This window comes from Sorex araneus, chromosome 2 (assembly GCF_027595985.1).
Source record: "Sorex araneus isolate mSorAra2 chromosome 2, mSorAra2.pri, whole genome shotgun sequence".
Lineage (NCBI taxonomy): Eukaryota > Metazoa > Chordata > Mammalia > Eulipotyphla > Soricidae > Sorex > Sorex araneus.
In genome coordinates this window covers 336,015,965-336,041,718 of record NC_073303.1, presented here as the reverse complement: position 1 = coordinate 336,041,718, position 25,754 = coordinate 336,015,965, and positions in this window count along the sequence as shown.

Below are 25,754 nucleotides of genomic sequence, written 5' to 3'. Positions count from 1 at the left end.
CCGATTGTTGCCTTTCCCACTTTGCCGTTATTTGACCTTGAGCTGCTCTCTGACTGGACTTAAGGGCAGGATATCGCTTATCTTTGTATTCCCAGTGACTGGTATATTGTAAGTATTTGATAATAAACCCAAAGGTTTAAAGACATTACAAAGAAACAATTTGCCACGGCTTCTAAGAGGAGAAAAGTGTCACACGCTCATGATCAGGAGAGTGGGCCCGAGTACCTGAACTCTGATTCAAAGGACAGTAGGTGATCTGGAGGTGGGAAACCATTTTCTGCCTCTCTAGAAAGATGAGTGGCATAAACAGTTTTAGCTTCCTGATCCCAGAGGCACTGAGACTAGAATTAGGAAGGGAAGGGTGGGTAGGTGATATTCTAAAAAGACCATAGTTTTGGGATAGGGCTGTCCCAGAATTCCAATCATAACTCTGCACCTTCTTCCAGCCCTTGGCACATTATTAAGCTCCTTTGAATCACAGATTTAACATTTGAAACTTATAGTAGCTTTATGGGATTGTTGCTGTTAATAGAGATCAGGATTCAAAATACCTGGCACATAATAGGTACTCACAAAATAATGCCTTAACTCTAATATTCTCTTTCCTTGAACTCACAGACAGTATATCAAAGACCACTTACAAAGCATGTGGAGTTTTTTCTCCATACTGACCCTGAAAAAAGAAGTAACATAAGACTTCCTCAAATGTTGTCCTCAAAAGAGCTTGGGCCCCTCAAGTTCAGGAAGAATGAGTTTAGCACATTAAACTTTCCCCTCTTCAGAAACAGAGGAGACGCTAGGAATCTTTGTAGTGATGCTCATCTGTTGGTGGTGGGGAGGCTGTGGCAAGATGCAAATGATTTCTTTGAAGAAGTGACAGCAGCAGAACAACCTGAGAACCTAGGGGTGGTGTTTGGATAGGCCAGTAGCACTTCCCACCAGCATGGAGCAGAGTTCAGAGACCACGGCAATGGGTCTGAAGCAATGGGTTTATTGCCATTCAGCAAGTGGCATTCCCTGATTATAACAGGGAACTCCACATCAGCAAGAGTTTTAGCAGCATTTATTGAGACCCACTGGTTGGGGAGCAAATGGGAACTAATTTTTAAGGAAAGAATAGGATGATGAGGGAGTGTCTTCTTTAGACAAGGAAGCTACCTATCTTTTCTCTTTTCCCTCTTAGATAGTCCCTTGAGAGGATGTTCTATTCTCTGTTCTGTCTTAAGGAATACCTTTTTGGGAAAGTCCATCCCTGATACCCTCTAACTGGGTAATTGTTCTTCTTTAACCATCTTTGATTACCATGACAAGCACACTGTATAATCTACTTAATCTATATGATCTATTCATAATCACTTTTCCTATGAGAGAGTAACATGTCCATATACTTGATATCCAACACAATGCCTGTGCATAGTAGGCACCTGAATAAATAAACCAAATGATTGAATGAATTATTACTTGGCAGGAACTTGTAAATGGAAGGCTCATTTATCATCAGTATATATTTTTATTAGAACATTATAGCCTGAGGAGAAAATGGGTATTTTTCCTTTCCTTTTTCTTCATATATATATATATATATATATGTTGTATACATATATATATATATTTGACCACAGAATCCAGAATTTAAGATTAATTCAATTCAAGTATACTCCAAAAATATTTATTTGAGTACATGCTGTCGAGCACATTTCTCAGTAACATCAGGTTTAAAGTAAACCAAGCAAAAGTACTACAATAAAATGAATTCTAATGATTTGTGTTAAAACCTAACACTAACCAAGGCATTATTCCATACTTTAGAGTTAGGTTTCTTAAGATTCTGTTTAGACTCAGACATTTCCAGAAGTAGAGTTCATCATGAAATCTTGAAAAGCAGACCAACTGGGAGATGATTTGCCCTTCACTGTAGCAAAGACAGTGACTTTCTGCAGATGACATTGATTATAAAGGTTCCCAGGAGATGCCTCTTTGCAAACCATAGGACATTCTCCTTTGACTTGCACTGTTCTTCTCTGATGTGGCCATAAACAATTGGCTTTTCCTTTTTTTTTTTTTTACCTGTATGTTTAACTTTTACTAAAGGAAGATTGAGCTGATCTGTTTTTGTTCTCTAAGAATAGAAATACAGTTTCAATAACCATCTTGAGTTTATCACTCAGTTTTTTAAACAGACTGAATCTCGTGTTCTCCCCTCCCTCCAGCTGAAATAGGGATACTCCCCATGCGTTGGCTGCCTTTGCATGTAGGAGGTCCATGTACTGAGATCACTAAATTGCTTTCAGTGAGTCAGCTTTGTGTAGAGATTAAAATGCGATCCCACTCTTGCTGAATGAAGACATAATCCAATCACTCATGGCTTATATGTGTGGACCTAGTCAAAAGGAAGACAGGATTAAATATTATAGGTGTTCTGTGACCATTTTTGCACTGCCAGGGAAATGATTCAAAAAGCCCTCTTCCACTTTTGGCAAATGAGTCATGTAGAGTTAAGTCTTCAAAAGTCTTGTTAGTTATTGTTTCCAGACTTGGGAAATGCACATGCACTATAGAAAAAAAAATCAATCAAAAGAAGGCAAAATAGCATTCATGCTTGAAAATAAAAGGAATCACATTTTTATTGATGCAATTAAAAATAAAGAGTTAACAATTAAGAACTTACAAAAGCTGAACTCACGGCTGATTCTCCTAGAAGGGAGTGTAATATGAGGCCCCATAACCATGCCCGGGACTCTGCACCAGGGCTGCCCCAGAGGGGTGCGGGTGAGAGCCCTCCCACCCCAAGGGACCCAGCCCCGTCAGCTGACTTCCACTACCCAACTGCTGCCATGCTCCAGGCTGCTTTCCACACACCTGGGAAGAGCCTCACACATGAGCAAAGTCCCATGGAACCAGGTAATGAGGAACTTTGTGATCTGGGACTGGGCTCAACGGGACCTGGGTGCAGAGATCCTCTGCCTGCTTCCCCCAATCTCCAGTCACACCCCTAAGCCACACATTCTGGCCGAACCTCACGCATGAGCGAACATATCCCTGGACACATCATCATAAAAGGAAATATATAAAATATATATATATATATATGCCTCTCAAAGAGCCCAGCAAGCTACTGAGAGTATCCCATCCACATGGAAGAGCCTGGCAAGCTCCCTGTGGTGTATTCGATATGCCAAATACAGTAACAATAGCAGTCTCATTCCCCTGACTCTGAAAAGAGCCTCCAATCATTGGGAAAATGAGTAAGGAGAGCTGCTAAAATCTCAGGGCTGGGACAAATGGAAACGTTACTGGCGTCTGCTCGAGTAAATCGATGAACAACAAGATGACAGTGATATAGTGATACTATGAACAATTAAGATACGGAACTAAGCATTTAGAAAGTTGGTAGAAAAAGATCTCTGAATTCACAATTCATGAATGATTTCCCGGAGTAGATCGGAAGCGAGCTGCACTTTGAAGAGGGAGAGGTATGGAAGAGAGTTAGTTATGAGAAGGAGGACCAATAAGGACATGCTTCAAAGAGTGGTCTGAAAGAGTTAAAGCATCATCTAGACTTCTGTAGATATCCTTGTGGCAAAGAGTCAGAAATGAATTTAGAAACAAGTGTAATGTTAAACTATGGATTTTACTAAATGCTGAGATGAAGAGTTTCAGTTTCATTTATTATAAAGAGGTGCTGTCAAGTTGAGTATGCATGTGTTTGAGAGAGAGAGAGAGAGTGTGTGTGTGTGTGTGTGTGTGTGTGTGTGTGTGTGTGTGTGTGTGTGCTCCAACAAAGAGGAGGATGAATGGAGACTGGAGGACTGCTATGAACATTATACAAATGTGGAGAGCAAACCAATAAAAGGACAGAGAAATGATAAGAGAAGACACTGAGTCAAAGGCAGGGTCATCTGAGTTTGAGGCTGAGTGATAGGAGGAGGTTCATCCACTCTTTAGTCCCCATAACAGAAAAATGAGGGCAGCTGATCAATCACTGATGTTGATTCTGGATGTTTGATGAGCTAAATAATGACAATAATAGTAATGAGGTCCAGGACTCTGAGATAATCATTTAATATAAACTAAGCAGTCTGACTACTTACATGCATTAACTTATTTAATCCTAAAAACCCTAAGAGGTAGATCTGTTATTTTTCTTTAATAGATGAGCAAAATAAGATGTTTATGCACCTTGCCCAAATCATATAACTTACAAGTCAAGATCCAGATTGAGTCCATTTCACTCTGTGAGGTTCCTGTGCTGTATGAGTCTGCGGGACTTCCTTTCACTTCCTTCCTTCCCTCTCACTGCCAATCCTACATCCATATCACTAGAACTAGCCATTTCACACCAAGTTGATTTGCAGTCTAATGAAATAATATACACTTTGCTTATTTTAGCCTGGCTCTGCTACATGCCAATACTGCATTCTCAGAGTAGAGCAGATAATAGGTAATTGATAGTTTACTTACATAAGTTAACCAAATGCAGTCAATTGTTGTTGTGAAGTAATAATTAATGAATTCATGCATGGGCAATATGTTTACAGAGGAGCTGACAACTTTCTGAGTCAACCTTGTAGCAGAGAATTCAACTGAAGAAATTCTCTAGAAACAGGAAATTTGGTCATTCAAAATAAATAAGTAAGAAGAGAAACAACCTTGGCTCTAGATCACTTTTCTCTAGCTGCCAAGGTTATATCTTTGCTTTCAATATCTTATGTCTGGGCCACATGAATACTGAATTGATGCAACTCATGCTGGATGCATGAACGTGTGATTTTCGGGACTGTAGAGTCACCTCTCTGAATCGCTTAAGGGAGAGGAGGGACTAGGTCGACTCATTGGCCTCCAAGTCACAACATTTTACTTCTTCGGAAGTGAAACCACGATTAAATTGGCCTTTTCCTGAACCGGTCTCTCTTTACTCCTTTGCTTCTGCATCCTTTTGTCATTCACTTTAACTCCACCAAATACTTCCACCATATTTTCCTGTAAACTTGGATAATATTCCCAGAACTTAAAATTAGAAAATCATACTAAGACTTGATTCTAGGCCTTGGATCCTACCAGCTAAAATATTATTCCTGATGTGGATTTGTTGGATTCATTGCATATTTATACTCCAATTCCTATGCACATTAAATCACTGTTTCACTGTATCACTGTCATCCCATTGCTCATCGATTTGCTCGAATGGGCACCAGTAACGTCTCCACTGATTCATTTATTTAGCAAATATAAACTGAAAATCTATCATGTGCCAGACACTGCTAGCAGCTCTGAGAATACAGTGATAAAAAAAATAGACATATAGGACAGGGATGCCTAAAAAAACGCTTGACTTGATGATGTGAGACAAAGAATTTGATTTCTGATCTGCCCATATGCCCAAGTCAGTTCTGATAGCTCTGCTGTTGGGGACCCTGCGGCTGCAACAGATTTTCCCACACCTCAGTCAGGTGTGGGTAAGCACTGCAGCTAAAAATGTACAAGTACCACAATCAGGTGTGAGGGAGAGTGCATATGTGTCTAAGCCTGTAACTACAGAGTATGCAACCCATAGCTAGCACCACAAACAGGCATATGTCAAACCCCATTATTACAACAGCAAAAGAACAGGGGTGAAAAAAGAAAGAAAAACACAACCCAGGGCATCAGACAGCTTCAATTCTGGAAGAATAAATAAATTTACTTTGGCCAATTTCAAACAAAATCAAGCTTCCTCTCAAACTCCTCACCTGTTTCCTGCTTGTTTTCTCTCCATAACACTGACCAGGCTCTAGTGCACTCGACTTTGTGTTGATTTTGCTCTCTGCTCCGTCTTTCTCCAGGTCGGAAGCCTTACCTGTTCATATTTCCTTTTCCTTTGTTGTCTTCATTGCTCCTCTCTGAGCAGTTTTAGTTACCGGTGACTCAGTTCCTACCACTCACTGAAGACAAGCCCTAAGCAGATCCGAAGCCAGGCTGATTCATCATCATGACATTTTCTATGGATATTGTTGAATGGCATTAGGATGTTAATGCTTGTAAAAATAAAAATAGTGGCTGCTTTTAATGTAGCCTTTGTAGTTAAATTTAGGATCTGGCTGTGATTGTTAGCAACTATTTCATCTTAGAGCACAGTTTCTCATCTATAAAATGGGCATAATAATCCCTTCTACAAAGCGGTTGGGAGCGTGAACAGAATGTCAGGCATGTCCCGGATGCATTAGTGGTGTTCTAAAGTCACTGCTCCAGCCCTTCCCGTATTCACCACTTGCTCTGTTGTTACCAACTCCCAAAACAATGTGAGCCGGGACTCTTGACTCATTTCTTTTCTACTGCCCTAGAACAAAGGAAACATAATCAAGAGTGGAAACATTATTTGATATCTGCTTCAAAAACGCACTGTGTTTGATGTGTGATGTTGATGTGTGATACTCAGTCTATTAGCTATTACTATCAGTCCGCCAGCTTTGTACTGTGTATATTGGTAACATGACACTGAGCAGATTCCCAGCTGTGAGAATGAAAATGTGGGTTTTTCAGTTGTTGTTGGCTTTTCCCCCTCCTACTGCCTGGCTGAGGCTGAATAAGCACCAAATGGAACAGCTTCAGTAAGAAGCTGGGTTTTAAAATTCAAGAATCAGGTTTCAGTGAATTTTTATTCTAAATTCTGTGGGCCTCCCCTTGACCCAATAGAGTCTTGGGTGCTCCTTGGATCCTTCTTGGGGTGGGTTTCTCAGGACCTGCTCAGACTTAGGTTTATCTTTCTTACTGATGAAGGGAGGGAAGTTAGGCAGGAGGAGACCAGGAGGAAGGTATTGCTGAGGAGAAAGGAAAGGGTGCGTTACAGTGCCCAGCTGACAAAGAGAAGAAATATGGGGAGAAGGAATTGAGAATTCCTCCACATATATGCTGACCATTTTATGATGTACTTTTCTATTTTCAACATACTCCATTTAAGTTTTACAACAGGGTTGCAAAGTAAGTCTTTAGGACCCTAAAGACAGTCCTTCTTCATGAAACTTCCTTCCCACATCCCCAAAATTGTAGGAGTCCTATAGGTTTTCTCACTCCATAGAATAAAGCCCAAACTCTATAGCAAGACATTCAAGATCCTATACGAACAAGTCTCCATAATTTAGGAGATCATGCCACCAAACCCAGAGTTTCTAACAGTAAAAGGGTTTGCCTTTTATAATGATAATGATACACATTAAAACCCAAACAGTTATGGAATAAACAGGGCCCCCAAGTCATCTGACTGCGTTATTGTACTTGCACCAAATCTACCATGCTTTTGTCCTATGTGTAAACTAATTAACCTACACCAAGGTGTTCCAACCTGGAAAGGTTGTTTTTCTTAACACCTAGTTCAGAAATAATGACCTCTGTGAACTCTAACTCAAGTAGTTTAGAGTGGCTAGAGCCCATACACTCTGTTCTTGTTCAGCTTCCGGGTTCGAATTCCACTTCCGTCACTCTTTCTCCCTCTTTGTGTGAACTTGGGCAAGTCACTCATACTGCCTTTTCTTCAATCTGACATGATAATTTTTATATGATAACTATGAAAGCCAGTAACTCATCAATGATAGGGGCTGGCTTCATGGGGAGTGGGGGTGATGCGTGCCCATCCTGGGCACAGGTTTCTGGGCTAAGGCTCATGTGCACAGGGACACGATGTTTCTTCTGGAAGCTATGGACTTTCTCCTTTAAGAAAAATAAAAGTTGTGCAATGAATTGTTTAACACTGAAGAGTTCATAGAGCATTTTTTTTGTCTATAAAAACCTTCACTTTATTTTGATGATTTTAGCATCATCTTAATCACCACCTCCTGTTAAAATATCTACATTCTGCTAAAATGATTTGATGACATATCCTGCATAGGTTTCTTGCTGGTGGGAGTGTGGGATGGTCTCATAATCCCTTTTATGTATAAGTAGAATATGCTTCTGCTCATGTGATGCAATTTTGGAGTTCAGTGACATTTATTTTACCTAAGACCTCTTCACTAAAGTGCTAATGCTCCTGAGATAAGTAACTGATCTTTTCTAGCCTTGGTTATTTTTGCCTTAGTGTGAATGTATTTAAATTCTAAGTGAAAGCAGCTGAGAAGACATCGAGGGCTGGAAGCAGGGACTGCAAAGGGTAAAAAAGTACCTGGGAAGGCCTAGCTTGTGCTACCTATGAAGAATTATGTCCACATCATATTTTTGCTCAGACCAAAACACCCTTGCTCAGGAAATAATGCTGACGCTCTGCCACAAGTTTCACTTTCAGCCTGAAGTGACCACAATAATCATGCCAGCTGCTCACATCGTCTCACACACACACACACACACGCACACACACACTCAGTTTCTCTCTCTCACACACACTACTCACTCATGCATACTGCACACACACATAATCACACTACTCACACACACTACTCACACACACTCAAACACACACACAATGGACTCGTTGTAGTATCTTCTGTTTGCCGAAGGTCTAAGTCTATGGTAACTTTTGTTATTATTGTTGTTACTATTCTCTGGCTGTCATTTTGAAGGTTTGTCCCCCCACAGATTTTAATTGAATGTTCCATAGAGGAGATATTTCTAGCACTTAGTTTTGAACTTTTGCTTCATATTGTGACCAATTAAAATATGACTAACCACAGAAAATACTTTTCTCTTTCTTCAAGCCTCACCCCCAACAGAGAGAATGGAGCTTGAACGCCATATTATTATTTTTCATGCTGTTTTAACTTAAATAAGAGAGAAGTTTTTTGTAAAGTTCTTTGAAAACTTTTTGACAAGCCCATTTGGGTTCCACCCCCCCTTCCATTCCATGTATGTATTGGATGGAATTTTCTATAGTCTGTTTTCGCTCCACTCCTCATGTCAAACCTCCTTATTTAATATAAAGCAGTGATCCCCGCTGCATGACTGAAAGCTGAGCTCTGATGGAGGACTTACACACTTACTCACGCACAGATAGAGTGGGAAAATCCAGCTGAAATGGGCCCTTCCGGCAGCTCTCCACATCTGCTCCTCGTGGCCTTCCTTCCCTTTCCCCACAAAGCGGGGACACACTCCTAGGGTTCTCAATATTGTGTTGCCTTACACCTTGCAAAGGAAACAGAGACCATGGTTGATGAAGAACCCAGAACTTGGCCTTTCATGTTTGAAATGTATTCATTAGAGCATCCTCTCTTTCCTCTTAACTCGCCTTCTTTAGGGATGTCTTATTTTCCTAGGCTATTGATTCCTTTCCTTCCCCCCCACCCCCCGTCTTTGGCACTGTCTAAAATACATTTCCCCTTCTGTCACATGCATTTTTATTGTCACCGCCTCTAATACTAAAAATGTAATGCCATCCTCTTTCTAGAAAATCTCTCTGCAAACCCTTCCTCCACTCCATTGCTATGACCTTCTCTTCCACGACCAGATTTTTCAGAGAATAACTCATATACTTTGCAACTAACATCTTAGCGTTGTTCACATACTGATCCACTGAAATTTGGAACTGACAATATTTTGTAGTCATATTTTCTGACCAAAATGTAAGAAAAAAATTACATTTTACTCAATGGTCTCTATAAGATTTAAATATATAAACAGTAGAAAGCAATTGAATTCAAGCAAAGACTTGAGAACTAAGGGTAAAATGGTCACTGAAGAAAAAGTGAAACTTAAAGTTAAACTTGCCCCTTTGGGAAAAAAATGTATTTTATCTATCTTCTGAGCTATAATCACCCTAGACCTAGTAAAACAATTAAAAATAAGCATCAGGGAACAGAACAATAATACAACAGGTAGGATGCTTGCCTTTCCACACAGTCAATGCAGGTTCAATCCTGTCACCCAATATGTTTCCTATAACATAGAGGAGTGATCTCTGAGCACAGAGCCAGGAGCAAGTCTTGGTCACTGTTACCTGTGGCCCCAAAAATAAAATAAATAAATGAGTAAACATCTGTGTGTATCGGGGGGATGGTGTCAATGTATAAGTCTGTCTTTGGCATTGACTCCATGTGAGATAACAAAAGCAGTGGACAAAGACCCTGCCTTCTGGGAGAGAGGGAGCTAAATGGAAGAAAATCAGGTAAATGAGAAATGGCTTTCCATCTAACTTAGAGTCTTTAAGGGCGTACATGATTATTAATGCGTGCAAAAAAGAAATGAACGTCTTTGTTTCTGTATAGGTGGTTATCTTTTCTTCCCTGTCCCACCCCTTTCCCATCTGTTCTACAGCCTGATTTCTCTCTCTAGGCAAGAGCAAGAGTGATTTCGTCTGCATGTTATCTCCTTCATTTTGTGCTGTCAATGATCTCTCTGTGTGTATGAAATTCCATGCCAGAAAGAAAAAAAGAGGAGTCAAGCACTTCCCTATGTTTGAAAAGCTATTTTCTTTGTAGTCAAGAAGATGCAAGGATGAGATGAATCGCTCGCTCTCTTATTCAGCTCACTCTTCTTTCTTGCTTCATGCTTCTACTCTCAAACAGCAATCTCAGAGGGTGAGATTCCTGTCAGGGGTCTGTCCTTTGTGTCAACCAGTGTCTGGAAATATTTTCTCTGATGTAGATTGGTGAGTGAGCTACAATCATTCATTCACTGAACAGGAGCCATGAAATCATCAGTAACTAGCCAGTCATTAGATTTGTTGACCCAGCTTAGGCTTGAGTCTGCCAACCTTGGAGAAAATCTTTTGTTGCAATTGAGCCAAAGTGGCAGTATAGAAGGTAGGGGGTTTGCCTTGCACCCCATAGAGTCTCTCAAGTCCCACGAGGAGTGATCCCTGAGGGCAGAGGCAGGAGTAGTTCCTGAACACTGCCAGGGGTGACCCCCAAACAAAACCCATACAAACAAAAAAATGATTTTGTTGCAATAATAAGAAACGTCTATGTGTTTTCAAAATTCTTAACTTTTTAATTAATGTTTATACTTAACCATTGAAGAAGAAAGATCGAAGGAAAATGAACAACTGAGATCCTTAAAGTAAAAAAAAAAAACTAGAAGAGGAGAAATTTGGTGTTCACAAACAGCTGAAGTTGTTGCTTTATTTTTTTTTAACTATTACTCTAAAACACAGTGCTGTTTCAAAGTTTCATGATTCTTATGCTATTACTCTGCAGTGCTGTTAGAAATACCTACTGTGGCCTTAGGTTTGCTTCATTGCTTTTCTTCATTTGCTTACTTAAAAACTGGAGATGCTTATAATTTTGCAAGAAGAACAAATAATCACTTTCTTGAACAGAATTTATAGAATGAAAGTTAATTGTTAGTCCTTCTGCCAAGAGTCTGAGTCCACTTCTTCATTAATTCATTCTATCTCTAAAGAATAAGTTCCAAAAGGCACATTTTACAGACTGGAAAGGAGAGATAGATATTCAAAGGCTTAGTGTAAACTTGGGTTCCCACATAGCAAGAAATAGACTCTTCAGGATCTGTAGAAATGGGCTGATCTTTGACATGGCAGCAGCTGAGGTAGGTGGGTATGGCTGCTGGGGCCACCAGAGGAGGGGAGGCTGCCTGCTCCCACTCTCAGAAGACCCCAGAGTTCTCAGCTTGAATACCAGAGTATCTGGTCTTGTTTTTGTTTTGTTTTGTTGCTTTTTGTGTCACACTCAGCAATGCTCAGGGTTACTCCTGTCTCTGAGCTCAGGAATTACTCCTGGTGGTACTTAGGGGACTGTATGGGATGCTGGGGATTGAATCCAGGTCAGCCGCATGCAAGGCAAACCCCTACTGCTGTGCTATGGCTCCAGCCACCCTCCCCCACGTCTGTTTGTTTGTTTGTTTGTTTGGGGAAGTCTTTCTTTCTTTCTTTTTTCCTTCCTTCCTTCCTTCCTTCCTTCCTTCCTTCCTTCCTTCCTTCCTTTCTTTCTTTCTTTCTTTCTTTCTTTCTTTCTTTCTTTCTTTCTTTCTTTCTTTCTTTCTTTCTTTCTTTCTTTCTTTCTTCTGTTTCTTTCTTCTCTTCCTTTCATCCTTCCTTTCTTTCTTCTCTTTTTTCTTTCCTTCTTTCTTTCTTCCTTCTGTTTCTTTCTTCTCTTTCTTCCTTTCATCCTTCCTTTCTTTCTTCTCTTTTTTCTTTCCTTCCTTCTTCCTTCCTTCCTTTCTTTCTTTCTTTCTTTCTTTCTTTCTTTCTTTCTTTCTTTCTTTCTTTCTTTCTTCTTTGTTTCTTTCTTCTCTTTCTTCTTTCATCCTTTCTTTCTTTCTTCTCTTTTTTCTTTCCTTCCTTCTTCCTTCCTTCCTTCCTTCCTTCCTTCCTTCCTTCCTTCCTTCCTTCCTTCCTTCCTTTCTTTCTTTCTTTCTTTCTTTCTTTCTCTCTTTCTCCCTCCCTTCCTTCCTTCCTTCCTTCTTTCTTTCTTTCTTTCTTTCTTTCTTTCTTTCTTTCTTTCTTTCTTTCTTTCTTTCTTTCTTTCTTTCTTTCTTTCTTCTCTCTTTCTCCCTCCCTTCCTTCCTTCTTTCTTTCTTTCTTTCTTTCTTTCTTTCTTTTCTTTTTTCTTTCTTTCTTTCTTTCTTTCTTTCTCTCTCTCTTTCTTTCTTTCTTTCCTCTCTTTCTCCCTTCCTTCCTTCCTTCCTTCCTTCCTTCCTTCCTTCCTTCCTTCCTTCCTTTCTTTCTTTCTTTCTTTCTTTCTTTCTTTCTTTCTTTCTTTCTTTCTTTCTTTCTTTCTTTCTTTCTTTCTTTCCTCTCTTTCTCCCTTCCTTCCTTCCTTCCTCCTTCCTTCCTTCCTTCCTTCCTTCCTTCCTTCCTTCCTTCCTTCCTTCCTTTCTTTCTTTCTTTCTTTCTTTCTTTCTTTTTTCTTTCTTTCTTTCTTTCTTTCTTCTCTTTCTTCCTTCCTTTCTTTCTTCTCTTTTTTCTTTCCTTCCTCCTTCCTTCCTCCTTCCTTCCTTCCTTCCTTCCTTCCTTCCTTCCTTCCTTCCTTCCTTCCTTCCTTCCTTCCTTCCTTCCTTCCTTCCTTCCTTCCTTCCTTTCTTTCTTTCTTTCTTTCTTTCTTTCTTTCTTTCTTTCTTGAATCACTGTGAGATAAACTGTTATAAAACCTCCTGATTGGATTTCAGTCATACAGTGTTTCAACACCCACACCTCTACCAGTGTACATTTCCCACCACCAATGTACCTAGTTTTCCTCCAGCAAGCCACCCCCACCCCCAGTCTGCCTCTAAGGCAGGCACTTTTTTTCTCCTCTCCTCTCTCTCTCTCTCTCTCTCTCTCTCTCTTTCTCTCTCTCTGACTTTGTCTCTGTCTCTGCCTGTCTTCTCTCTCTCCTTTTGGCCACAATGGTTTGCAATACAGGTATGGAGAGGTTCTCATGTGTTTTCCTTTACCTACTTTCAGCACACAATTTTTATGCAGAGTGATAATTTCTAATTATCATTGTCACGGTAGTCCCTTCTCTATCCCAATTGCATTCCCCCCAGCACCTGAGGCAGGCTTCCAACTATGGACCAATACTTCTGGCCCTCGTTTCTACTGTCCTTGGGTATTATTCTCATACTATGTTCTTTTTTTATATATACTACAAATGAGTGCAATCATTCTATGTCTTTCCCTCTCCTTCTGACTCATTTCTCTCAGCATTCTACAATCCATGTCCATCCATTTATCAGCAAATTTCATGACTTAATTCTTCCTAACAGCTGCATAGTATTCCACTGTGAAGGTGCACCATAGTTTCATTAAGCAGTCATCTGTTCTTGGGCACTCCAATTGTTTCCAGATTCTGGCTATTGTGGATAGTGCTGCAATGAACATAGAAGCAGATGTTTTTTTCTGCAGTGTGTTTTTACACCCCCAATATATATTCCCCAAAGTGGTATTGCTGGGTCACATGGAAGCTCATTTTCTAGTTTTTTTGAGAAATGCTCAAATGGTTTCCCCAAAAGGCTTACCAGTCAGCATTCCTACCAACAATGAATAAGAGTCCTTTTCTCCCCAAGTCTGCACCAGCACTAGTTGTTGTTGTTGTTCTTTTTGATGTGTTACAGTTTCTGTGGTGTGAGATGATATCTCATTGTTATTCTGATTTGCATTTTCCTGGTAATTAGTAATGTAGAACATTTTTTCATGTGCCTTTTGGCCATTGCATTTATTCTTTGAGGAATTTCTGTTCATTTCTTTTCTCCATTTTTTGATGGAGTTGGATGTTTTATTCTTGTAAAGTTCTGCCAGTGCCTTGTATATCTTTGATATTAACCGCTGGGTATCAGATGGGAACTTTTCCCAGTTCGTGTGTTATTATTTTGTATTTTGGTCACCATTTCTTTTGAGATGCAGAAGTTTCTTAGTCTAATGTAGTGCCATTTTATTATCTTTGCTTCCACTTGCTTGGTCAGTGGTCATGTGCTTGGTTAGCTTCAAATTCATGGAGGGTTCTGACTATGTTTTCTTTCATGTACCTTATGGATTCAGGTCTGATATTGAGGTTTTTAATGCATTTTGATCTGAATTTTGTGCCTGGTGTTATAAAGAGGTCTGAGTTCTGTTTTTTTTTTTTTTTTTGGCATGTAGCTGCCCAGTTTTCCCAGCACAATTGTTGAAGCTTTCCTTGCTTTACTGAATATCTGAAATTTTCATGGTTTGATGTCTCTGCGGAAACTATTAGTGAAACAGTGGAGTTGGGCTGTTGGCACAGCAGCAGCATTTAGCTATGGGTGTGGATGCTGGGGTTTTGGTAGGGCAAGTACTCATCCCATCCACCCTCTGAAGGGCACTCCAGAGTTTTTAACCAGGAGACTGGTGTATCTGAGAATTTTTGTAACTTGGCTTGCTTGCATCTTCTTGGAAATTTGGTTGTGTATTTGAGGAGCAGGGTAAGTGGGGTGAGTTGGCATAGCCACAGCTTGTGTGGTCAATGACACCTCCAAATTCCACTACATTGAAATTCCTGTTGGAGCATAACAGATTAGATGGAAAAGTAGCAATGAAGCCAGCTAAACTCAACAAGCAAAAACAACAGCACAGAAGGCTCAGCTAACAGTAAACAGTTTAGTAAATCCTCAGACAAGGACTCAACAACCCTATAGTGAATGATAAATTTCTTAAAAAATTCTCTTTAACTGAAGTATTTTTGATAAACCCTTTAGTCATTTATTTGTAACAAACAAGAAATATAAAGTAAATTGTTGTGTGCCTGCTGAGAAGGCAGGGTTGGACAGTGGCTAGGAAAATAGGGTCAATTGTGTAGGGAAGGTCACTCTGGTGGTGGGATTGGTGTTGGAACATCGAAAGCCCGTAACCACTCTATTATGAACAATTTTGTAAACTTTTTTTTTAAAGAATAAACTTTTGACAGCCGCTAAGTCTCTGGCCTTTGAAAAGTGAGTCATTCAAAATGTGTCCTCCTCTGCAAATAAGAAGTAACAAGAAGTCAGTGACTATGTTAAAATAATGCATTTAGTAGATCAAAGTGAAGGTTCAAGTGATAAAGCACATGCCTAATATGTCTGAGGCTCTAAATTCTATTTGAGGTACTGCGTGGCTCATAGAGCAACACTGGGTATACTCCTTGTGGTCTCCACACACTGTTGCAAGTGGTTTTATAAAAATCAGTAGTTTCACTATAACTTCATGATGACCCATTTCAAGTGGTCATTAATTTTGCCACTAGTATAGGTATTCATACAGACATATTGGTCCACTCAATCTCTTACTGAAATTACAGATATTTTCTTTCTGTTTTGGGGGGGTCATACCAATGGTGCTCAGGGGGTTATCCTGGCTCTGTGGTCAGTGGTCACACCTGGGGGGGAACACTGGGGAACCAGTGATTGAACCCAGGTCAGATGCAGGCAAAGCAAGCAGCCAACCACTGTGTAACCAGCCTGATAAAGCTTTAATTAAGGACTCGTGATTAAGTGAAATGAATATCCTTTAGCACTTTTCTTCCCAGTCTTGACAAAGTTTCAGAGTTGAGCACTTAAATCTTGTCCTGCTGACTTCCAATGAAATTATCTTGGTTTCCCTCTTACCTGTGTAATTTTTAATCATATTTCTCTTATTTCAGGCTCACCTCCCCTCTACTTATTGAACATTGAATTTTAGTATTGTGTAAGTCTTGGATTTTGGTTATATATTATAGAAATTTTTTTCTATAAATGAATGAATAAACTCATATTTCTAGTTTTAACTGACAATGTCATTCTTTACATCACATTGTCAGGATCTCTCCATCCTGCCTGATTATGTTCTGTCGTGATTGTTTCCTAAGTACTGATGCAGTATACACTCTCTTCCTGTTCCAGCCATCTGAGTTCAAGCTGTCTTACCTCCAATCCAGCTGACTTCTCACTGATCAAAATATGAAGACCAAAATCCTTTCTTAGTGTGCTTTTCAAAATTCACCATCTTTTGACCTTTACCATCCTCTTCCTCTCAATTACAATATCTCTTTATGTCCTCTTCCTTCTCCATCTCTTCACATCAGTCCTGATTCTTTTTACCTGCCATGCTCTCTTCCAATACAGAACATTCATATATGCTTAGAATATTCTTTCTTGTGCTCTTCAGCTAGTCAGTCCCAATTAATTTTTCGTATATTAGCTTGACTGATTATGTTTCCTTAGAAAAATCCTAGTTAATCTAATTAAAAAAATCCTCTTTTCTGTTTTCAGGGAACATATTCTTCTGTTCTTATCATTATCAGCATTGAAAATACTTTAATTTTATATTTGTGTTTGAAAAACATGCATTTCATATAGTTTTTTATTATAATATTAATATGGTTTTGGGGCTGGAGAGATAGCACAGCGGGTAGGGCGTTTGCCTTGCACGCGGCCGACCCGGGTTCAAATCCCAGCATCCCATATGGTCTCCTGAGCACGGCCAGGGGTAATTCCTGAGTACAGAGCCAGGAGTAACCCCTGTGCATCGCCAGGTGTGACCCAAAAAGCAAAATATATATATATATGGTTTGTTTTTTTTTTTGCTTTTTGGGTCACACCTGGCGATGCACATGGGTTACTCCTGGTTTTGCACTCAGAAATTACTCCTGGTGGTGCTTAGGGGACCATATGGGATGCTGGGAATTGAACCCCGGTAGGTCGTGTGCAAGGCAAAAGCCCTACTGTGCTATGGCTCCAGCTCCAATGTGTTTATTTTTGATAGCAATGTTATTTTTTATTTAAGCCATTTATTTTATTTATTCTGCCATCTATTCACTAAATAAATGACTATACCAAAATTGTTATCATTATTATTGCTGTTATTATTAAAAAATAAGATTTATTTTACTGATACCCAAGTAAGGGGCGGGAGCGATAGCACAGCCGTAGGGCATTCACCTTGCATGTGGCCAATGCGTGTTCAACTCCCCCAGCCTTCTCAGAATGCCTGGCAAGCTATTTAGAGTATCACGCCCACATGGCAGAGCCTGGCAAGCTACCCATGGTGTATTCAATATGCCAAAAACAGTAACAATAAGTCTCACAATGAGAGACGTTACTGGTGCCTGCTCAAACAAATCGATGAGCAACCAGATGACAGTAACAGTGAAAGTTACCCAAGTAAGAAATATTCTAGGAGAATGCCAAACTTTTTGTACTAACTTAGAAGTCAAGGTCATCATTTAGTAGTAACTTTCCCCCCTCCCTATGTTTGAAACCAATTGAGAAGTAGACACATGAGAAGCTGATGTTGATTAAAATATCAACTTAATTACTAATAATGCTGAATTGGAAAGCCATGACAATGTGACTAACAGCCACAAATGGGTTTCCTAATACATGGCCTTGATTTGAATTTGTCCATTCAAACTGCTGGATCACTTAAGCAGGGACAAATCAAAACCAGTGAAGTGCACTACAAGAAAGATTTGGAAGGTAAGTTACTTCTCCAGAGATTTAGAAGCCAAGGAGAATCTGGGTGGAGAATTTCCAGTCTTAACAAAGACTTGGCAAACGTCCTACCAAGATTTTAATCTAGTAACTCACTCTTCTTATGGAAAGAAATGAGACATAGAAAGAAAAGTCCCCAATATTGCTCTGGTAGACGTCTTTAAAAAAAAGGCAGGAAAGGATGTTTTCCCTTAAAATAAAGTTAGCATGCAAATATTAGTGGGATCTTACTAATGGCCACATTTTGTTACTTAAAAATATACTTTTTCTCTCCTTACCTCTCCCGTTAGTAGTATCTAACCTTCGTTTTTATCTTAGTCATTGGGATTAATGCCATTTTTAAAAATTGTTCCAGTGTTTTTCCTTGCTCTCTTCTACTGTTAAATTGATTATTATGGTCATAAATTAACACATAAAAATTTTCTACTAAAAATGTTTATTTTATCACAACTCAAGTATATATAGAAGCATATACATATGTTAATTCCTTGAATATTTTTCCCTATGAACTGTCAGCTTCTTAAGTGTTTAAAGCACTTACTTTGATGTAGTATTCATGCATTGCTGAGGACTCTGGGAATAATGAAGTTGTTCATACAAATAAGGAATGATTTAAATTGAAAATAATAGTATATCCAACCAGCAGTGGCTTAAATACAAAGTAATTATCTCAGTAGATAACCAAACCAAAAATGTAGTTTTGTGTGACATTGTAGTTTAATGAAGACATCAAGAATCCAGTTCTTCATAGGAAGAAGAACTTTTTATGTACTAAAGTTTGTTCGATGACTTTTCATCCTAGGCTCATTGTTTCATGATTGCAACGTGATCAATATTATCCTAATCATATTCAAGACAGAGAAAGGTAAAAGGTTTAACATCAGTGAGATTTTATCTTCAAACACTATGCCCCTGATCAGGAAACAAAACATTTCTCTGAGATATCTAACATGTTTACAAGGACAGTACCACATAATCACAATGGAAGCTGATATGTGGGAATGTGGGTATTCTGATTTCCCAAGACTGACAATGTAACCATTGGAGCTGGGCATAACACTGTAGTGAGAAAAATAGGAATTTCAAGAAAATGGTTGAGGGGCAGTTAGCAAAGTATTTAATCATATGTCTGACTCAAACCCATGCCTTAAGCAGCTCCTAAAACTATAACAAGCATCTTTAATTCTGTCCAAGAGCAATACGTAGAGGAAAATGGTAGATTCATGTTCCGGAGTAAAAATAATCAGATCACATAAAGTTTTTTAATTTTTTTTAATCATCACTAACATGAAAATTTCACAGGCTAGGACCAGAGATATGGCCCAGGTTTTAGAGCACATGTCTGAATAAGCAAGGCTCTGGGTTTGATCCCCAGAACGGAATAGCCCTCTGCGAAGGCCAACTGTAGCCCTGGTAGTCCTGAGGTGAAGCAAGTAGAGACTTTCAAAGGAAGAGTAGAGCAGAGGATCAGGGCCAAAGCTACGCAGAGGCATATGTCTTGGAAGGAGCAGGTTCTAACTGAGGAAGGAAAGAGAAAAGAGGGATAACTGGGGTCTGGCATGGAGGACTGAGTGACTGGCTGAATATTTTCTGGTTCATTCTCTGGGTAGAGATAGGTCATACTGATATTAATGAGCAGTGATACAATGAAGGCAGTGGTTCAGGAAGACCAACTTGGTAGTAGTTAACCAAATAGATTGGATGAGAGAGAGACAAGTTGGGAAATTATTGTAGCGTCTGTGGGGGAGCAGTAGCATCTATGAAAGCATTATCAAAACAACACAAATGGAGCAAAAAAAGGGATATTTATCCTCAATCCAGGATATTCCGTAATGGAAAACAATAAACAATAAAAACAATAATGAAAAAAATACACCTGTATAAGTGGCAGTTTTCAAACATTTAATCATTAAATTCCCTATTGCAAATACTCACCAGATTTAAAAAAGAGAGTTAATTTTAAATAATAAAATTAACTTTCATTTGAACCGACACCATCAGGGTTTCAGCAATAATCATTCAAAAAAAAATCTCACATCACTGCTCTACTAGATAGTTTACTCATGGTCTGGTTTCACAGAAGTGGGATGCAGGAATTCCTAGAAATGCAAAGTCATTATAGGAAGAATTGAAATTTCTTTAATTTTGACAAACGCACACAAAAAAAGCAAAACCCTACCTGGTTGGTTATATAAACTTGTCAGGGAATCCAAGCTTATCTGAAAGGTTTATTTGGTTTTGGTGCCACCCTGAAAATATCTGACACAGAATAGCCCTTTCAACCAGACTTCTCTCTAAGGGTTACTAATGCCCAAAGATCAGTAGCAGACTACCTTTTCCAGAAAGCGCTCTCCCTTCCTGTGAGACCCTGTTAGTTGTACCTTTTGTTACTTGTAGCCCAAAGCATTCCTAATGCCGCTCTCCTTCTGCTGCTGAATTTCTGCCACAACTCTAAGGAAATGGAGCAAAGAGCACTCCCCAGAGGTCTGTTAAGTGCATAAATAAATTAGTTACAGACACCTCTGCTTTCCCTATTACAGTGTAATGAGTAACTCATGAGCTCTGGGGCTAGATCGCTGCCTTTAGGTTGTCACTCTGCCACTTAGCTGCTCAGTGACCTGAGGCTTCCTTATGCCAGAGCCTTCTCATCTATGAAATAATAGTTCATTCTCCTTGGATACTTTGTGAAGATTCAATGGGAACATGACTATACAAAAGTGCTCAGCTCAGTGCCTGGTGCAGGGTTAACACCAATAACTGGGAGCCACCATCTTTCTTTTTACAGATGAGGAAACAGTAATCCATAAAAGCTAGAGAAATGGCCCGAGGTCACATAGACAGTGCTGTGCATGCTCATTTTTCCCGGATACAGCTTTTCTGAGAAGTGTGTCAGCATGTCAGCAAATATTTATTAAGTGACCATGAGGTGTAGAGTTTTGAACCAAACATTCAGAATTTATGCTCAAGGATGGGCATAGTTTCTACTTCAATGGAATTTTCTCTCTGACAAGGGGGTTAGTTTTTCATGGTCAGCTCAGCTGCACGCAGTCTGGTCTTCCCCATTAAAAAGAGACAGAAGGCTCTGTGCACTGTCCGAAGGCAATCCACACAGTGTAGGTCAGTTGAGATAAACTCAACACGGCAGCTTTATATCTTCTTAGAAAATGGGCTCATCCAAAACAACCCATCTTTCTCTCTTTTCCTTTTCCTTTTCTCTTTTCCTTTTCTCTCTAGTCCTCTACCAAGGTAGTATCCCCACTGCCCCATTCAGAGTTTTAACTAATGCCTAAAATGTCTCAAGTCAGAGCTAATCCCTTGAATGAAGCGGTTCTTTTCTTGTCTTCTAGTAATCTTTACAACTGCAAATATCTCTAGGAGGAAAAGGACTGAGGCTAATGACATATGTTTTTAATAAATAAACATGTATATATGAATGCATAATTTCTACATCTATGTATTTCTTTGAACTGGAGCGATAGCACAGCTGGTAGGGTGTTTGCCTTGCACGCGGACGACCCCGGGTTTGATTCCTCCGTCACGCTCGGTGAGCCCAGCAATCTACCAAGAGTATCCCGCCTGCAGGGCAGAGCCTGGAAAGCTACCCATGACATATTCCATATGCCAAAAACAGTAATAAGTCTCACAATGGAGATGTTACTGGTGCCCGCTCGAGCAAATCCATGAACAACGGACTGGACCACAGTGCTACATGTATATCTTTATGCCAAGAGAATTTCCTTGAAGAGAGATACAAAGTCTCTTTTATGGTCCTTCGGGTAAAATAAATAAGTAGGAGTCAATAACGACACCATAATATGCTGGACATGCAGCCTGCACTTGACTTTTTGTTGTGAAACTCCAATCTCCACTTCTCTCAACTGTCTTTTTTTGCCTTTGCTCTGTGGCTGCCTCCATACACTCTCTTGATGCCACATATCATACAATCAAGTGGCAGAAGAGAAAAAGAGTATTCCCTGGAGTTCTCTTTTCTTTGCAAACCCTGAACACCAGGGCAGGGCCCTTTTTACTTGAAAATCTCTTCCCCAAGTGTCCCAGTATAAACAGGGACCTCACAGCACTCACCACATAGAGAAACCAGAGAAACCTCAGAAGTTTGCATAACCTGTGCAGGCTCTTCTCAGTCCATTTCTGTGTTGTTTTTAGCAGAGGGAGCTCATCCAGCAAACCCTCTTTCTCTGACCCTACTTTGAGAGAAGCCTACCTGGGTTCCCCTGCCATGATGCCTAGTGTCAAACCTGAGTGCAGACAGAGGCAGTCCTACGTGAAGTCTTGGGGAAGCTTGCCTTCAGAGTATCTGTGGAACAATGACACCTGAATACTCCTTGTCTTGGGGCCTTTGGCCTGCCATAAATTTTCTTACTATACATGTAGGTGTCCAAATCCTGGCAGTTCATTCTCGGGGGCATCCTCAACATTTTTTTTATGATTGACAATAACTTTTTACAATACCTGTCCTCTCAAAAGGAGTCACATTTTTAGCACAATTCTGCAATACATTCATTTTTTTTTTCTAATTGATGCACTCTCTAAAAGTATAGTCTAGTCAGTTGGGGGAAAAGTTTGAGCAGGTCAAGGGAGCAGCATGGTTGGCAATTTTATTCTATAACGCAAAGACCAGCTCTATGAGGTGCCGTAGAGCAGCATAAAATACCTGCCAGGTGCTGTCTAAGTGGATTTTACCAAAGGGCAACCCACCAAAGAGCCTGACTGCAGAAAAAGAGGCACAGTGGAGACATAGGAGAAACACCTGTTCCCACCTTTGGGAAAGCAATCACCTGGTTGGCCTCCGAGAAGTGATACATGCCAGCCGTTCCTGTCAATGGCTACGCTGTGGTCGGAAACATGCGCTTCCACTGAGCCTGTCTCCAGGTTGCCAAGAGTCTGCACCTGACAAGCAACCAGGGATGAGGTCTCCAAACAGACAGAAAGCAAAACGGCGAGTCTGCATTTGAGAGCGGCCCCGTTCTTTGAGAGAAAGGATCTAGTAAACCATTGCTGTCTGCAAACTATAGAAGAAGAGACCAAGTTCTGGTCCCACAGGCTTCTCCTGGGGTCCAAAGGTCTTCCACCATTCTGATTCTGCACTCCTCTACCAGTATTGGCTTTGTAGGAAAAAATTGCATTTGAGAAAAATGGTCACAATAAAATCAGAATGTGTGCCTTTAAGGAAGAGTCACACAGATAAATGTTGCTAAAGTTCCAATATATAACTCATAAAGCACAGAGGATATTTGTTCTATGGCTAAGGTTCAACACTGATCATCATTAAATGATTATCACTAACAAATCAACATGTGACATTAGCCAGAAGAACTATTGGTTGTTAGAAGAAGCTTTAAAATCCCAGGAAACAGTCACTTGATGAGCAAAGAGTTTAATTTAGAGTGTCACTCACAGGAAATAGACAATAGCTTTATTAAAGTTATAACAATGTAGTAATTTATAATCCACTCACAATAGACAATTCTCCTCCAAAATAATGTTGACTATTATCGGTAAATTAAATAAATTAACAACGTTTATTACGTTTTATTCCAGTTTTCCTGGGACTGTGCCATGAAAAAGCATTTTATGTCTTAACTGTAATAGTGAACACTTAAATAGACCATGCTATGTACCAGTCCTGTTCTAAGAATTTTATATGTATTAACTTAGTCCTCAGAAATATCCAATGTGGGAAATACTAGAACTGTTATGTTTTATGGATAAGGAAACTAAGACACAACACAAGATTAAACCATTTGTCCAGGGTTATAATCTAATTAAAAGGCAGGATAAAAATTCAAACAATGAGGGTCTGTTCCAAAGTTTATGTTTTAATCTTGCTATCTTATAATTTTATCTCCCAAATATCCCCATGAAATATGTGTGCATCTTTTTTTTATAAGTAAGCAAATTGAGGTTGGGAATGTTTAAGTAATTATCTAATCACATAGACAAGAAATGGTTGCACTTCCACTTAAACCTAAGTCTTTCTGGCACCAATGCTTAAGAGCCAGAAGACCTGTTATTTCACATATCTATTGTGGTTCATTAGCTAGAAATATGTAACCATTATTTCTCAAGAATTAGGTTAAAATATTGGAATGGCAATTGAGTACAAGAATTATGATTGAGTCTTATGTGCTTTACCCCTCTAAGACTTAAATTCTAGTTGTGAAAGTGTTCTGATGCTGAATTGTCACTCAAATATATGGAGAGGTTGAAAAGAATGACTTCTCTCATTTTCTCTGTTATACATAAGAAATCTTTTGGTTGGTAACTATAAGTATGGTGCTAAGGAGAACATTGATAGTGTCCCTCACTCAATTACAATGGGTCTTGATGATTAATAGGTCTTTTGGTTTATATTAACTACCAAACCCTCTAAATGTGTTATTGTCTACATATTGTGGTAGGCTCATTATCTTCTGCACATTCAGAGGAAGGTCCTTCCATATTTCCCTTTACTTTTTTGAGTTTATGGCTATTGAGCGCCACTAAGTCCTGTTAAGAAGATATCATTTCTGGAAGTGATAGTGCCCAAGGACCACAATAATAGTATTGAGGGACATTAATAAAACATCTACAGAAATGAGGTATCTTACTGGTAATCTCAAAAATCATAGTCCTTTGGGAAACTGTCAGGTACTGTGATATCCAAGTACTAAATTTCTGTTTCTCAGAGTTGCTTTTTAAATTATCACTGTATCACTGTCATCCTGTTGATCATCAATTTGCTCAAGCGGGCCCAGTCCTGAGATTTTAGCAGCGTCTCTTTACTTGTCCTTCCCGATGGTGCCACGTTAGAGGCTCTTCAGGGTCAGAGGATGAGAGCCATCATTGTTACTGTATTTGGCATATGCATACACCACAGGATCTTGCCAGGCTCTTCCCCGTGCAGGCAATAAACTCTCGGTAGCTTGCCAGGTTCTGCAAGAGGGAGAAATAGGCTATCAGACATCTTCCGGGAGCTTGGTTTTACAGTCTCTGGATGTTGGCCCTTGATGAGATTTCACGGTGCCAGGGTCAGTCCTGAGTGTGACCGCCTAGCTATTGGAAAATGGGTAATCTGGGTGGAAGAGATCCACCCGATCCGAGAAACCTTGGAGATCTCGGCCCTGGGTCCGCACATCTGGATTCCTCTGTCAATTCCTTCATGCATGACGCTCATCCAAACATGTGGAGAGTGAATGGCCTTGAGCACGGTTGTGGCTTTTTAAATTATGTGGATATAATAGACTCTTTCACTAGAATTGTGAAGATGAAATAAGCTACACATGTAAAAATAGGGCCAGTATGGCTAATGCTTAGTAGATGATAAGGAGTGCTTATATTTTTTTCTTCTTCCCTAATTTTACTCCTCTTTTTTAAACCTTCCTCATTTAAAAAAAATTATTTATAAGTATCATATTTAAATGATGTTTTATTGTTTTCTAAGAGTTTGTTCTACCTTAAGAGTTGATAATATAGGGACCAGAGCAACAGTTCAGCAGGTAGGCTATTTGCCTTGCACCTGGCTAACCCAGGTTTAATCTCTTAGATCCCATATAGTCCCCCAAGCACTAACAGGTGTGATCCCAGAGCATAGAGACAACAGTATCCCCTGAGCATCTAAAAAAAATTAAAAAGAGTTGAAAATACATTGTACAAGTCTTTAAAGTAAAAGATTGTGTCAGCTCTTTGCATACAAGATCAGCATTTAACAAAAAAATAATTTAAAACTCTAAACTGAGTAATAATTTATCTAAATAATATTTTGACTATATCATATCCCACCCAAGTAATGATGGATCTAAAAGGTCTTGGTCTCTGGCCGGAGTGATAGCACAGCGGATAGGGCGTTTGCCTTGCACTCGGCTGAACTGGGTTCAATCCCCGGCATCCCATATGGTCCCCCAAGCACCACCAGGAGTAATTCCTGAGTGCAGAGTCAGGAGTAATCCCTGAGCAAT